The following is a 15,810-nucleotide window of genomic DNA, read 5'->3' as shown; positions in this document are numbered from 1 at the left end:
TGTCAGCTAATGGGCGTCATTTGTTTTGCTCCTTAATGAGTCTGACACATGCCTTCAGAGACCACCCATTTGCAGAACTTTTCCTGTGAAATGCGCTGATGGCGAGTTATGGGCAAAGTTAGTGGGGGGAAGGCCAGAGCTGCAATTTCTTGCATCTGACTATACTTAGAGAGTGCTTTATCTAAAGGTTAACTTTAGTGAGGACTTTTTACAAGGAGAAATAAATGGCAGGCTTCAACTGATGAGTGGCTTTAGAAACCTCTCACCTAGGTGGTTGTAATTTGGTCTGAGAATCAAAGGAAAATGGTCGGAAAAGAATCCCAATTCAGGATGTTGTTGTACCATTTGACAGTGGAATGCAGCTCACTTTTTTGGCAGCTGCATCACCCAAGACTTCACAACAGGCATCTATTACTGAAGGCATGATTAGCTCTTCACCTGATGCAAATGGCCATTTGCATTTAGCCCTGCATAGGGAAAGCAGATAGGATGATTTTAACATACCTTCATTTGATGTTACGGCAGTGTGCAGTAGTTTCTTTTGCCCTTTCTCTTCATCTCGCTTCCTTTGGAAGAATTCCACTGACTTCTTTTAAATTCGGATCTTTGGTTTGAAGGAGTGGAATCATTTTTGATGGTTTCAGTAGCATCATTGCTCAGAGACGGGCCACACACAACACAGAGAGGTTTTGAGCATTCCACACTCCATTGGCAACAAACCGATACTTAATGTAAGATGAATCGTATTTTTGATTGAAGGCCTAATGTTTCCTTTTCTCTTCTAACCCTTCTTCCTTATCATGTTCTGAGTCACTCGCATCTCGGTTATGTTTGTCTGAACCTTTGTTAGTCCCGAAAAATCGATTCAGAGGTAACTGTTTTGACAATTACATTGTCTGGTTTAGCTAAGTAAAAGTTTTACTAGAACTTAAATTTCGCTTGCCGCTTTCCGTTAACTACTTCCTTCCAACAAAAGCACACGAAAGTGCTCTGCATATCAGCACCGTGGCAACCCAGTCCGTTTATTTATTTATTAATTTGTAAGGTTCCGAAATAATTGAATGAATATAGTGATGCAAAATGCAAGTCCAAAAACCACCTTTATATTTTAAATCTCAAAATTCTGTGCCAGGGAAATCTCAGGGGACTGGCTGCCCCAGACTGGCACTGGTCCACGGACTGGTCATTTGAGAAACTGCTGAGGCAGGATGAAGTCTCTCTTGACCATCTCTGACAGGTGTTTCTCCAGTCTGTTCTTAAAACTCCTTGATGAGGGGGATTCCACAACCTCCCTTGGAAGCCTCTTCCAGAGTTTAACTACCCTGAGAGTTGGAGAGTTTTTCCTAATATCTAACCTAAATTTCCCTTGCTTCAGATTAAGTCCATTACTTCTTGTCCTTCCTTCAGTAGACATGGAAAATAACCAATCACTATCCTCTTTATAACAGTCTTTGACAGATTTGAAGACTGTTGTTAGGTCCTCATTTCTCAGGACTAAATATGCCTAGTTTTATTAACCTTTCCTCATAGGTCAGGTTTTCCTAAATCATTTTTTGTTGCTTTGCTCTGGACTCTCTCCAATTTGTCCACATTTTTCTTAAAGTGTGGTGCCCAGAACAGGAGAAGAACTTCAGCGGAGGCCTCACTAGTGCCACGTAGAGCAGGACAATCACCTCCTGTGTCTTTTACATACAACACTACAAGAAGGATGTGGATAAATTGGAGAGAGTCCAGCGGAGGGCAACAAAAATGATTCGGGGGCTGGAGCACATGACTTATGAGGAGAGGCTGAGGGAACTAGGATTGTTTAGCCTGCAGAAGAGAAGAAAGAGGTGGGATTTGATAGCTGCTTTCTACTACCTGAAAGGGGGTTCCAAAGAGGATGGATCTAGACTGTTCTCAGTGGTAGAAGATGACAGAACAAGGAGTAATGGTCTCAAGTTGCAGAGGGGGAGGTTTAGGTTGGACATTAGGAAAAACTTTTTCACTAGTAGGGTGGTGAAGCACTGGAATGGGTTACCTAGGAAGGTGGTGGAATCTCCTTCCTTAGAGGTTTTTAAGGTCAGGCTTGACAAAGCCCTGGCTGGGATGATTTAGTTGGGTTTGGTCCTGCTTTGAGCAGGGGGTTGGACTAGATGACCTCCTGAGGTCCCTTCTAACCCTGAGATTCTATGAACACTCCTGTTAATACACCCCCCATAATTACATTAGCCTTTTTTTGCAATTGCATCACATTGGCTCACATTTAATATGTGATTCCTCCAGATCCTTCTCAGCAGTATTGCTGCCTAGCTAGTCATTCTCCATTTTGTAGCTGTGCATTTGGGTTTTCCTTCCTACCTGGAGCACTTTGCCCTTGTCTTTATTGAATTTCTTCTTGTTGATTTCAGACCAATTCTCCCATTTGTCAAGGTCATTTTGAATTCTCAGTCTGTCCTCCAAAGTGCTCGCAACCCCTCCAGCGCGGTGTCATCCACACATTTTACAAGCGTCCTCTCCGCTCCATTATCCGAGTCATTACTGAAAATATTGAACAGTACCAGACCCAGGACACACCCCGTGACACCCCATGAGTTACATCCCTGTCAGTTTGACAGCAAATCATTGATAACTACTCTGTGAGTACAGTCTTTCAACCACTTTTGCATGCACCTTAGGGTAATTTTATCTAGACCATATTTCCCTAGTTTGCTTATGAGAATGCCATGTGGGACTGTGTCAAAAGCCTTACTAAAAATCAAGCTATATCATGTCTACAGCTTTGCCCCATCCACGAGACCAGAAACCCTGTCAGAGACAGAAATTAGGTTGGTTTGGGATGGTTTGTTCGTGATAAATCCATGCTGACTATTCCTTGTAGTTCACAAATTGATGGTTTAATTATTTGTTCCAGTGTTTTTCCAGGTATTGAAGTTAGGATCTCTGGTCTATAATTCCCTCAGACCTCTTAGTTCCCCTTTTTTAAGATAGATACTGTGTTTGCCCTTCTCCGGTCTTCTGGGACCACACGCATCCTCCATGAGCTCTCCAAGATAATTGCTAACAGCTGCGACATTGGTTCCGCTAGCCCCTTAAGATGGAATTCATCAGGCCCTGTCAACCTGGATACATCTAACTTATTTAAATATTCTTCCATGCATGAATGATTGTGCAGTGCTCGGCTACTATGGTTAAGAGGGACATATAAGTATGATAGGTGCACCTGCCATTGGGCTCTCCTTGTCTGATCCCTGCAGTAATCACAGCTTTCTCATATCTCACAGTCAGAGTCTCTGAGGCTCCCCATGCTGCACTTGTGTTCGCTGAGAAGGTAGCAACATAGACTAACTGGGCGGTGAACCTAATACCCCTGAGCACTCGTATGCTTCTACAGGCTCTGAATAGCTCCCATCAGACACAGAAACCCCTCTGACAGATGAGGACAAGTGGTTCCTGGACCCATGTTATAGCCACTGGACAGATGGTCAGAAAGATAAAAACGTGTTCCCTCTGCCACCACCATCTTCACCTACCTGCACCCACAGCCAGGACCAGGACTACACCAGCCCTGCCCCCCTCCCCCTGCAGCACCAGCCACCTGCCCCCAACAGACCCCGCCCTCACACACGTGACTGTGACTCAGCCAGTCCACTCCCCTTCTTGCTTCCTCTCCTTTCCCCATTCCCCTCTCTTGGATTCCAGGCATCTCTCTGCTCCTAGGCGGTGGATCCGCTCCCTTCTCCATCTCCCACCCTGTCTGCCCCCTCCTTCCTCCCAGATGCTTGTCCAAACCTCACTACCTGCCTTTGCTGCCGCAGCTCAGGGCCATGGCTCCGTGACACTGACGCTCATTCGTGCTTCAGCTGTGTGCCGGGGGCATGCCACCCCGAAGGCTCGCTGCTTCCTGGCACCCTCAAGCTGCTGTGATAATGCTTGTCCTTGGTGCGGACACAGCTGCCTCACATCATGATGGCGTGCCGATGCCCGCGATATTTAAAAGAGCTGCCTTCCTGCTCGGCGGCTGGAGGAGAGGCTAATGCAGGTTTCGATACAGTTTAAAGTTAGAAAGGATGCAAAATTTGAATCGAACCTGTCATTACATGGAGGTTTGGAGTTAATTTTGCAGGTAAATGGTTCATGTGCCTTGGAGTCACCTGATTTCTGCCCCGCCCACCCAAGGGGGGGCAGCTTTCAGCTCCGCCCCACAGTCCTTGAGGCACAGACTCGTGCCAGCTTGCGCCACCCCCTCAGGGCCATTCTGCTGGTCCAGGACTGATAGAGCTCAGCATGCCCTCTCTGCCTGGCACCCACATGCCCGGCAGGCCTTTGGAGCCAGGAATGGGTGGTGTGAAGCCCACTTTATGACTCCTGGGGACTTCCTTAAGTAAAGGCAATCCCCGGCTGAGACCATGCTGTGTCATCTTTGCTTTCCATCCCTTCTGAGTTCCAATGGCAGCCTGACACCCTAAGGACCCTTGGAAACATCCAGCCTAATTAACCATTCAGGAGTACACAAAAACAGGATGGTTATGTGAGTTAAGGGGTCCCCACATCTTAATACACCTAATGCAAACCTGGACAAGTTAAGGCATCTAATATGCCATACTTTTCTCTCCTTCACCCAGTGACTTCACCACTGGTGAACCCAGTCAGCACACCACCACCTTAACTCTGCCCCTTTAGGGCTGTCAGCCTTCCAGCATCCCCTAGCCCCACACTCATCCCTACCATAAATGGCCAGACTGCCCCCAGCCTTGTCTCCTGCCCAGTGCTGTTCTGAAACAGTGCACTTGCTGGTAGCTGGGGAAGGGAAGGCTGGAAGATCCTGGGGCAGAGCTAAGGTGAGGGGGTGTTGACTGTTGAGGGGATGTGTACATCTCTGGGTGGAGCAGCCTATAGAATACCATGCTAGATGCCCCGACGTTTCATTTCCCTGCATTTGTGGGCTTGGGTTAGGAACGTTGTTGATAGATTTGTTGACAGAAGGGGCTGTTAGGTCATTTAGTCTCGCTTCCTGTAGAGCACATGCCATAGAATTTCACCCAGTTGCTCCTGTACTGAGCCTAATCATTTGTGTCCGACCGAAGCATCTCTTGCAGAAAGGCAGCCGGTCTTGCTATGCAGACATCAAGGGACGAAGAATCCACCACTTCCCTGGGGAGTTTGCAGGACCGGCATTGGTGGGCGGGGCGGGGGGGGGGGCACCGACCCAGGCAGCTGCCCGGGACGCTATGGTCAAGAGGGTGCCGTGCGGCAGCGCAGAGGTGCACCCTGCCGGTGTGAAGTCAGGGGGGTAGCACCCGATTTCTCCCTGCTGCCTTCTGGCGGAGGAACATGGCGGGAGGGTCGCGGTGATGCACAGGTACTGCTTGTCCCCCCTCCAATGTTCCTCCGTGCCCCCTCGGGGGCTGTTGGGGGCAGGGAGCGAGGACCAACACCAAGTGCTCCCTGCATCCAGGTCACTTTCCCCACCTGGGCTGGGCTGGGCTGTGAAGCATCAGGAACTGCTGCTCTCCGCCCTCCCCTTACGCAGTGACTGGGATGCACGAGCCCTGATGTTGCTCCTTGCTCCCCTCCCCCCCACTCAGCGCCCCCTCGGGAAGGGGGACGGGGTGGAGGAGCAGCTTTGGGAGGGGAGGAGCGAGGAGCAATGCCGGGCTGCTCCGTGCGTCCAGGTCAGTTTCCCCACGGTGGCACAGGAGGTTAGGGATGAAGGGGGCACAGTGCAGGAGTTGGGGCGCAGGTGGGAGGGGCAGGGGTTGGGGTGCAGGAGGGCACAGGGGTCAGGGCAAAGGGGGGGTGCAGGGATTAGGGATGTGGGAGGGGGGCAGGATTGAGGTGTAGGAGGGCGTACAAGGGTTGGGGAGCCCACGGGGGCCAGGGGCAATGGTGGGGCCATGGGGGCCGGGGCACCAAAATACAGGGTCACCCAGGGCGTCATTTTCCCTAAGGCCAGTCCTGGTAGTTGGTTCCTTTGGTTAGTCACCCTCACTGATAAAGAAAAAGTGCCTAATTTCTGATTTCAATTTGTCTGGCTTTAACTTTCGGCCATTGGGTCTCATGATGCCTTTCTGCACCAGTTTAAAGAGTATTTTCTGCCTGGGAAGGTTCTTATCAAGTCACGTCTCACTCTTCTTTTTGATAAGCTAAATAGGTGGAGTTCTGTCCGGCATTTTCTCCAGCTCTCGGATCATTTTTGTGTCATATCCTTGTGCCCTCTCCACTTGGTCGGCAGCCTTTTTAAAATCTGGACACCAGAACTCACACAGGAATCCAGCATTGGTTTCACCAGTGCTGTAGACAGAGGGAAAATCACTTCCTTACCATAGTGAACTGTCTCTAAAATGCCACCGAAATTCTGCTGTAGCACAAATTCCACATCTAGTACAAAACTGGTGAAGACGGCTCCATTGCCTTCATGGGAAATCAAACTCGGGTTGACATCGAGTTGGATCCAAGATGAGATACTGGCAGTCAGAGGCTTAGCATTGCCCCAAGCATGGGGTTCTAGCCCTGACCATCTTGGCTAGCAACTATTGATGGATCTGTCCTCCATGAACATATCTAGTTCTTTTTGGAACCTTGTTACACTTTTGACCTTTACAACATTCCATGGCAACACGTTCTACAGGTGAATTGTTCCTCGGGTCAGACGAGATGGTCCCATCTGGCCTTAGACTCTACAATTTTTTTAAGTGCCTCCATCTGATCTGGTAAGGTGTGCACTAGGGGAGCTGTGCAAATGAATCCAGAAACCACCCCACACTTGCCTGTTGTTGGGGTCATGACAATCTCCAAACTCCACTCACATTTGCCAGGGCTCAGGAACTGCCCATCAATCTGGGCCCTGCTTGCAGTGAACATGAGCCGATTGCTGGTTTCGTGTGGAAACCAGATTGAACGTGAATTGTGAGGGCCATGAAATATGGCAGATGTCCAGACGGGGAGCACAGCAGTGTGTGAGGCAGATGTTTCCGTACCTGGGGAAAAGCAGGTGTGTTCAACGGCCCTGAGATACCCACCTGCCTGGTGAGCTAGGTTAGCGTGCTGGGGAATGGAAACCTGTATTGAAAATAGAAACAAAGATGCTGGCTCGGTCAGTGCATCTTCCTAGCAGTATCAATGTCTCTTGCTGCTTCCTTTCATCGGTGTTGGTGCAGTAATAAACCTTTTGAACAAAGGTGGCACCAGGACAGCAGCTCAGCTGGTACAAAGCCACTTCACTCCATTTGCAGTCAGTGGGGTGGTGCTAGTAGCTTTTAGATTCACGCACACCACCTGACGGGCATGGCTATTTCTCATGATTGGTATTGCTGGGCCCTGGGCCCCATGCGGCTAGACACTGTCCAAACGCAGCCTAACACGATTTATTACCGTGACTATTTATGGTGCCATAGATTTGCCTGGTGTTGTAAGAAGTCTGGGCTCTGGCAACATAAGTACTGAACACAGGGCCAGATCCTAGCCTGGTATTGCAGTCAGTAAAGCTAAGCCTCTTCTGACCAGCTGAGGATGTGGCCTATTAAGCCGGGATGGAAATCTGGGCCTGTCTTCTAATACATGTGCTTCAGCTGCAGAGGGGCCTCTCTCTCATCCTGCAAAAACCCAACGGCCCTGTCCCCCTGCATGAAGGGAGCAGGATCCCAGGGAGAAGTGCACTCAGCTTGTTCTTAGTGGCAGTAACTGCCGAGGAGGCAAAGCCTATCTGAAGTCAGACCCCTAGGCTGACTTGTTTCAAAGCGACTCAGGAGAGCTGGATGTTCCATTCCCATGCACTTGGCCTGCAAACCCTTTAGGCCTCTGTCGAAATCGCAGCCCCGTCTTTCAGCCAGAAGGCTTCTCTGCCCTGAAATGAAACCAACATGAAAACTGAGTGGAACGTTCCCAGGAGAGCCGCGATGGAGAGTCATTCTCACAGCGCCTATAACAAAAGTATTTCACGGGTGGATGTATGAGCCAGCAAACAGAAGATTCATGTGATAACAGACAGAATGTAGATCAGGCAGTAAGAGGCGTAGCTCCTAAAGGAGCATTCTCACTGGGCTTTGGGTCTCCTGCTGCTAAGCCTGCCCCGTCAGCTGGTTGCTAGCAAGGCACGGTTGAGTCACCCTCCAGTCTAAGAAGAAATCAGTTACCTGGTTTGCCAAACCTCACAAGCCACCTAATCCCGCACCCCACCGAAAGTTTAGGTCTCGAGTTCTGCTTCATTCTTCCACTCAGCTCCATGTGCATTGCAGGGAGATGGTTTCTGCAAGGAAGCCGGGATTGTGGCATGGCCATGCCTAAAACAAGTGAAAAATCTACAGGGTTCCACTGCCAAATGGGGGTAATCGGCGGCCCCAAAGTTTCGTGCATCTCGCAATGGACCGGCACTCCACCTATGCAGTATGCTCACAATTTTCAGTAGAGCTCAGCTCCCACAATTGGAGCCAAATATTCAGAAGATCACAGCAGGCGGAGCAAACATTGGTTGCTGAGCGCTTCTGAAAATCTGGTGAAGTCATGCAAAGCCCACGGAAGTCAAAGGGAATCGCTCCATTGTTCCCATACTCCCACTAACTTCAAAAGGCTTTTAATCAGGCCCCCAGATCCTAGTTCCCTTATGTTGTGTTGTTGTGAGTGAATTTAAACCCCGAGGCGAGGGAAGAAAGCGTCTCTGTGGAATATAGGTTGTACCTGTGAGCGGGTGGGGGCTGGTCAGGCTACAGCTGAGATGTTAATGAAGCCGGGACCATCTGATCCCAGAAATTCAAAGCTGCCTCTGCAGGGTTCTGTATCAAAGCACAGTAGAAGGGGCTGTCCCAAATTTTGGGTTTGTTCGCAGCTGGGTTTCAGGCTGTAGATTTTGCCCTATGTAGGTCAGGTCCATCTTTTGTGAGAACAAGCATTCCAGTACCGCTAGGAGAAATGATTTTTTTCCCCCCTCAAAAAATTGCCCCTTTTGGACATGAAAATTGATGTTTCTTTAGCTTTTTTCCATTTAGAAAAAGACAAAGCTGAACATTTCTGTGAACCATTTCAAAGCAGGCATTTTCTTTTTCTTGCTTCCTTTCTTTCTTGGAAAAATACATACCCATTTCCCAGCCAGCTCTACCGGTAAGGCAAATGGAGAAGTCACACATTGTATGGACTACTATGAGTCCCATAAAATACATTCCATTTCTGCTGGGCTTCTTTTGTTCTGTTGTCTTCTGGCAGTCCCATTAAGATGATTGATTGAAAATGAGTCAGTCTAAAAATACATTGTTTTAAAATCTTCCTGCAAATACAAGATGATTTAATAATGGAAATACATCACTGAGGCAAATACATTTTTTTGGAAAAGCCAATTAAACCAACATCTTCATTTAACCGCATGAACTGAGTTTCAACCATTATGTAATTGAATGATGTCAGCATTTGTTAAGCATTTCTTTGAGAAATGGCACAATTAGACTAAAGAGCTCTAGGGAAAAAAATAACTTACTGCCTACAAACATTATTTTGACCACTGGCGAAAATATTTTGATGTTCACAGAACTTTCGAGTCAAGTTATGTTTAGATGCTGTCTACAGAGTGTTCTGGTTTAGCCCCGATTCTGCAAAGTCTTTGAGCGCAATGGTAACTGGTAAATCATAAATCCTAAGGCCAGATGGGACCACAGTGAGCATCTAGACCGACTGCTTGCACTGAATTAATTCCTGTTTGCACCTTAGCAGCTCTTTTAGCCAAACCGCCAGTTTTCATTTACACACTGCTGGTGATAGTGAATTCGCATGGGTTTGGAGCCAGTTCTTTAAGCAAACAAAAAGCCTTGGGACAAATGTCTCTTTTTTCTTCTTCCTCTCCAGCCGGGCAAGGGAGCCGGCAGCCTAGGGTGCATTGCAGGGTTTTTAATAAGCCTGCTCCACCTGGGGACTAGGGGTGGGGTGAGGTGGAGGGAGGCGCTGGCCAGCCTGCGATTGCAAGGTGGTAGTAGACAGGGGCCTGGGACCAAGGAGGAAAGGGGTGTGTGGGGAGCTCGTGACCTGGCGAGGGGCACAGCAGAGCGGGAGAGCCGAGGAAGCCTGTGAGCTGGGGAAGGACGGGGTGCGAGGGAGCAGAGCATCTGTTCCTTGCCAGGAGGGGGTGGCGTGAGGTGGGCGTTACAGCTGTTGGGGCAGGAGGGTGGCGAGCCCGAGAGGGTTTGATGGGTTGATTTTATGTGGGAGGTGGGAAGCAACTGCATATGTCTGGGGATAATTGATTTGTGTCTGGGACTGGGGGCAGGGGCACCCCAATGGGCAGCCCACTTGTTCTGAGCCCCAGTTGGAAGCCCAGAGGCATGTGAGCTGCATGGCGCGGGGGTGGGGCTGTTCACGGGAATCAGCTGAGCCAGCCGGTCAAGGCAGTGCAGTCCGGGGACCACAGGAAACTGCCAGCGCTGCCTCTTGCCCTTGGGTGAGATCGCTTTGGCCAGCTTTCAGCAGTGACACCTCGTCAGTGAGGCATAGGTTGTGTATTGGCACCAGACACTGTTCCTACGCAAGCCATTTAAACCTGGTCCTATTCTCTGCCTCTAATGCTTGGAGGGGGAGGAGGGGAAGCACTTGACTTTTAACACACACACACACACCTCATTGCCACACACAAACTCTGGAATCTCTTATGCGAGGAGAAGGAAAATACCGTTCTGTCACCGTTAGCAAAGCTTCATGCATGACTAGCTCTGTGCATTAACGAAGCTGGGAGATAATTTCCTTTTCAAATAAAACTGTTACAAGCATAATTTCTGGTCGGTTATCTCAGCCCTATCGGGCTACTACTTAGCAGAACAATAACAGAGAGGTGGCTTAAAGACGGCAATGCAATCCGGTAATATTCTGCTTGTCACCTTCCTTTGCCCTTGAAAACTCAATGACTTTTCCCAATGCGATTTTGTGCCACTCTATTGGATTGACTCGTGAGCCGTCTTTGCAGGGTGGCAAGCCAGCTGCTTCTGCTCAACGTTATCCAAGCACACGCCAGGAACTGAGGCAGGACACTTTCCAGTTGCATACATCACCCCCCCCCCCAACATCTCAAGAGCCATGTCATTTTTCAAGGTGCGCTAGGTTTTAACCCAGTAATGAGCAAGCCACTACACACAATACAGCCCTTTAGCCAAATAGCAGCATTTGCTGCCTGTGGCTTGAAAGCGTCGGAGCGTGTTTGTTTTAAATCAGTGATATTGATTCCAGGCACATATTTCTTTCTTTCCCTGGTTAATGATGCCTATCACCCTCTAGGATATTATATGTATTTATTTCTAGGTCTTGTAACATTCCCTTTGATGCACAGCTGGCGTTCTGCTTTTTAAACCCACCCCCTTATTCCGCAGTCGGAACGAATGGACATTTCAGGTAGCAAATCACGTCTGAGGCCCAAATTCATAAACAACCCAGATCTCAGTTAGCTACTCAGATAGGAAAGCTCGGGAATAGATGGTTTATTCCCCTTGCTGCTTGACGCGGCTGATGCACAGCACTACTATACTACAGCTACTTAAGAGCTCAAATAAAAAACAAGGTGTCTAACCATTTTCAGGGGCATGGGGGTTGGGACAGCTAATTGCCATTTCATTGGATTAAGCTTGGAAGGTCCCATCCCTGGTGTTTTATTCCTGACAGGGAACTAACTTGTGGGCTAGGGGCAGCTAGCAACCCTAACCATTGTGCAAGGAGCGGTACAGTCATGCAGTGAGCCAGACCGTCCCTGCCTTAAAGAGTGGCCCTTTAACTAGGCAAGGGACACAAAGGGTGAGAGGGGAGCAGGCACAGAGATGGGCAGGGCCTTGCACGTGCTCAGACAGCAAGTCAGGAACCCAGGTTTCCTGAAGCCAAGCCTGGTGCTCTAGCCACTGGACAACACTGCCTCTCTCTAGGCCATGCTCCTCCCAGGGTTTTGACTCAGTGACATAACACTACCCAGGCATTATATGAATCACATAATATCAGAGTTGGAAGGGACCTCAGGAAGTCATCTAGTCCAACCCGCCGCTCAAAGCAGGACCAATCCCCAGACAGAGTTTTGCCCCAGATCCCTAAATGGCCCCCTGAAGGATTGAGCTCACAACTCTAGGTTTAGTAGGCCAATGCTCAAACCACTGAGCTATCCCTCTCCCCGGTTCTTGCTTGGGAAAGAGCTTACAGCACAGTCATTGTTTCTCCTTATTTGTGCCTTTCAGCCTGAATAGCTCGGGCACAGTCATGTACCACCCTAGGAACCGTGGGCCCAGCTCCTCAAAGAGATTTAGGCACTTAACTCCCAGTGAAGTCAATGGGAGTCAGGTAGCTCCATACCTTTGAGGAGCGAGGCCTCTGAACCTTGCAGGATTCAGCCCTCACTGAACTCACAACGATTTCTGACCTGCCTGACTTCCCCCCCACCCCCAGCTCCCCAAAAGCCAGTACAGTTAGTTCAGAGCAAGCATTTGAAAAGCAGGCGTTCTTTTCAATTGTGTTTTTTCAGGGGATCGGCTCGAAAGCCAGTAACACAACACTTCCAAGGGATCCTTCCTGTATTTGCAAAGGCTGGGAGAATGCACCTGGCATGATTTCGTGCTGGTCTCACCTCCTAATGCAGCTTCTTCCTCCGGCTACTGCACGTGCTCTATGGACTTGTCGCCCAATTTAGATACGTCAGACTCCGTGCAGCCCCACATCCACTGACTTGTTCTGAACTGCGGCTTTACAGTAATGCTGCCGAGCAATGGCAGACAGCAGCACTGAAGAAAGGATGCTATTAAGGCTTTGTTTAGTGCTGAGAGATTAATCTGTCTCCCTCTTTACATGCATATTTGTAGTAATTCAGCATCGCTAACACAGTGCAAAACAAGGGAGGTCTTCTTTAGCCCTGCAATCACGACTAAGCCTCCAATCGGTTTATGTATTTTGCTCTGCTTCTCTTTCTCCGGAGCGGAGATGGAACTGCCTCATTCCTCTCCAGGGCGTCGGACACCCACTCCATTGCAGTATTGGCCTTGAACATTATGGCTGCACTCAACTCTCTTCTGCAGGGCTTGCTATTAGAAAATCACTGTTTGCCAACCGCTAACACACTGGAACATCTGCGATAACTCAATTAGCCTCTTCGTAAGCAGGCTGGAAATTACAGTGCGAGCTCAGATAACCCTGCTAGCAAAGGCTGGCTTTGTAGTGATGCAGCCGGCATTACAGAAAACACGTCCTGGTAAAACGCTCTCTTTGCTGAGCACCCCATCTAGGCTGTCACTGAGAATTACCACTGTGCTGTTACACCCAGCGCCACTGCTTTCTACAGCTCACTTAAATATCCCCCCCAAGTTCATCTCCGCCCAAATTCCAGTGAGCTCTATCCTGGGTCTGGCCAGCTCACCAGCTGCCAGGTTTGCCTGGCATGTTATGGGGCGAGGCGCCCATGCAGATGGGCATGTTGCAGCTGGTTTTCGGAGGTGCAAAAGGGGACAGTCTACCTGAAAGCAGACACTCCCTAGCTGATGGTGCTGAGCAGGGCCTGACTGCTCGGGAGAGAATATGGAGTCCAGCAAGTTGTTTGCATTCAAAATGTTTTGGGAACCCCGTCTCTGCTCCTTTCGCTCACGGAGGGATCAGGTTGCTGACAGGCCAAGCGTCCCTAGTGCGTGCGGCAGCTACTTAAACTGCCTTGTCATTTTGCCCTTTAGTTTTACAATCTAGGTGGCTGAGTTCTCGCCTGGAGTGATCCCTCCCCACCCAAGCTGCTGTCCGCCCAAGCTCTAGTCTGCACTGGCCTACAGTAGAAATAGGACCCAGCTAAGAGCAGAAACAGGGGCCTGACACTTCACTTTTCCTGGCCATCAGCAATTTCCTTTATACACCTAGAACAGCGTAACCTGCCCATGTGTCTTCCCCGTCCTTGAGGCAGAGCAACCTAGAGGTCAACTGAGCAACTTCAGTGGTGAACCGTGGGAATGCCATGGAGGTAGTTAGCACCGAAAGGTTGGGAGGGGAGACTTATTTCACATGAATACCAAGCTCTTCTGGAGCAAACGATAATTGGGGAGCAATTTCAAAGCTGGCTGAGGGATTTGGATGCCCCATTCCCATCACAACGAATAGCAACCGAATGGTCAAGGCTCCCTACGGGATTTAAAAATATCATCCGAAAGGCTTCAAAGTCTAGGTGGATGGAAGAACACAGGGGCAAATTGTGCTCCACCTTCCATTGCTGCGCCGGACTGCAGGAGCAGAATGGGTGTGATCAGGAATAGGGGCGGGTGCACATGCCAAGCACTGGTCCCTGAACGTTTGCCATTACAGAGGGGAGGCGAAACCCTCAGCCACCACCACCCGCTGCCCTGGGGTGGAGCACAAGCCCCACAGCTATTATTGGAAATGTAGCCACAGACTGGACTGCTTTGTTCTACAGGGAATTCCCCACCCAGGGGCCGTTCTCCAGCACAGGACATAGCAGTGCAGGTTGCGCACTGGGGCACGGAAGTTTGATCCTAACCATTTCCGCCTGCTCCTGCCTGCCCCCATCCTGTCTTCCCTCCTCCCCACCCAGGTCCTCCCAGGAGCCCTAACTGAAGGAAAAGAAATAGAAGCCATTTAAGAGGCCTGGTTCCCCGCTGCCTGGCACTACATGAGCTCTGGGGCTGGAGCAGAGTCCAGTGGAAGAGTTGGATGGCGACCAGGTAGAATTCAAGAAGGTAGTGTTTCCTCACTGAGAGACTCTCCTCTGGTTAAAGGGACACCCCAGAGAAGCAGGCCACAGTACCATCTCAGAGGGAGATGCCCTGAGCTCACTCTTCAGGCAGAGGCATCCACTGGCTTTTTCCTTCTACTGTGATTGTTCCTTTCTGCCTGATACACATCTTCCCTTCAGACTCCTGGTCCATCAGGGCATGCCACTTATCCACATATGAACCCATCAGAGCAAGTTCAGTACCAGCATGTACTAGATAGTTCAGCTCATCTGTCCTTTCACAGGGGTCGCCTCAGTAATCAGCCTCCAAAAAAGTGAGCATTCGCCCAGCCTTGTCTACTCTTCCCCCCCCAGCCCCCGCGCCATATCCAGGCACCATCTCTTTACACTACCTCCCTACCTCACCTCCCATCGCAGAATCCCAGCTACAACGCTTCCCTTTGGAACAAGGTGATTGGCTACATGCCCAGTTTATTTCTGCCCAGGAAGCATTCACCCAGAACATCTGTTCATGCAAACCTCCACTAAACAGCCATCCTACCCCGTTTGGGTATTCTCAGTATCCACTGGCTTCCAAGGTGAAGCCCCTAACTCAGGCCACGTAGGGGGCAGAGACAGATTGGTTCATACAGCACTGAGAACAGTGGGGGGTCCTTCTCCATGGCAGGGGCTCAGACATTCCCGCAATAGCAATAATTGAAAAGCTAAACTAACTTAAGCTGCCAGCCAAGACTCTCCTCTTCTGGAAGAGGATAATCAGCTGTTCCCGAGGACAACTTGTTGTGCTACCTGGAAGTTGTCCATGCTCTTCCACTGACCAATGGAGCCAAATCCTTTGCTGTTAGGAAAATCAAGGCAATGGGTTGGTGATTTTTGTTCAATGGAGATTGTACACATACCGCAGAAGAATCAGAGCAACCAATACTACACCCAAGAGCACAGACTTCCCCTCTTCAACAGTCTGTGAGCCTTCAGTTCTTTGCGAAGGCCTATCCTCTTGGGCTAGGAATACCGACATCACTGAGACAAGGGAAGCAAGTTGTTTAGCCACCTGAGAGCCTGGATGATGGCTGCAAGTCAAAACACTTCCAAGCTTTGGGGACAGCCTGACCTTCTCCAAGTTCCTCACCTTAGCATATGCAAGATGCTCAGGGGTGCTCTGATGG

The sequence above is a fragment of the Mauremys mutica genome, chromosome 6 (genome assembly GCF_020497125.1).
Source record: "Mauremys mutica isolate MM-2020 ecotype Southern chromosome 6, ASM2049712v1, whole genome shotgun sequence".
Classification (NCBI taxonomy): domain Eukaryota; kingdom Metazoa; phylum Chordata; order Testudines; family Geoemydidae; genus Mauremys; species Mauremys mutica.
This window is presented reverse-complemented; position numbering follows the sequence as displayed.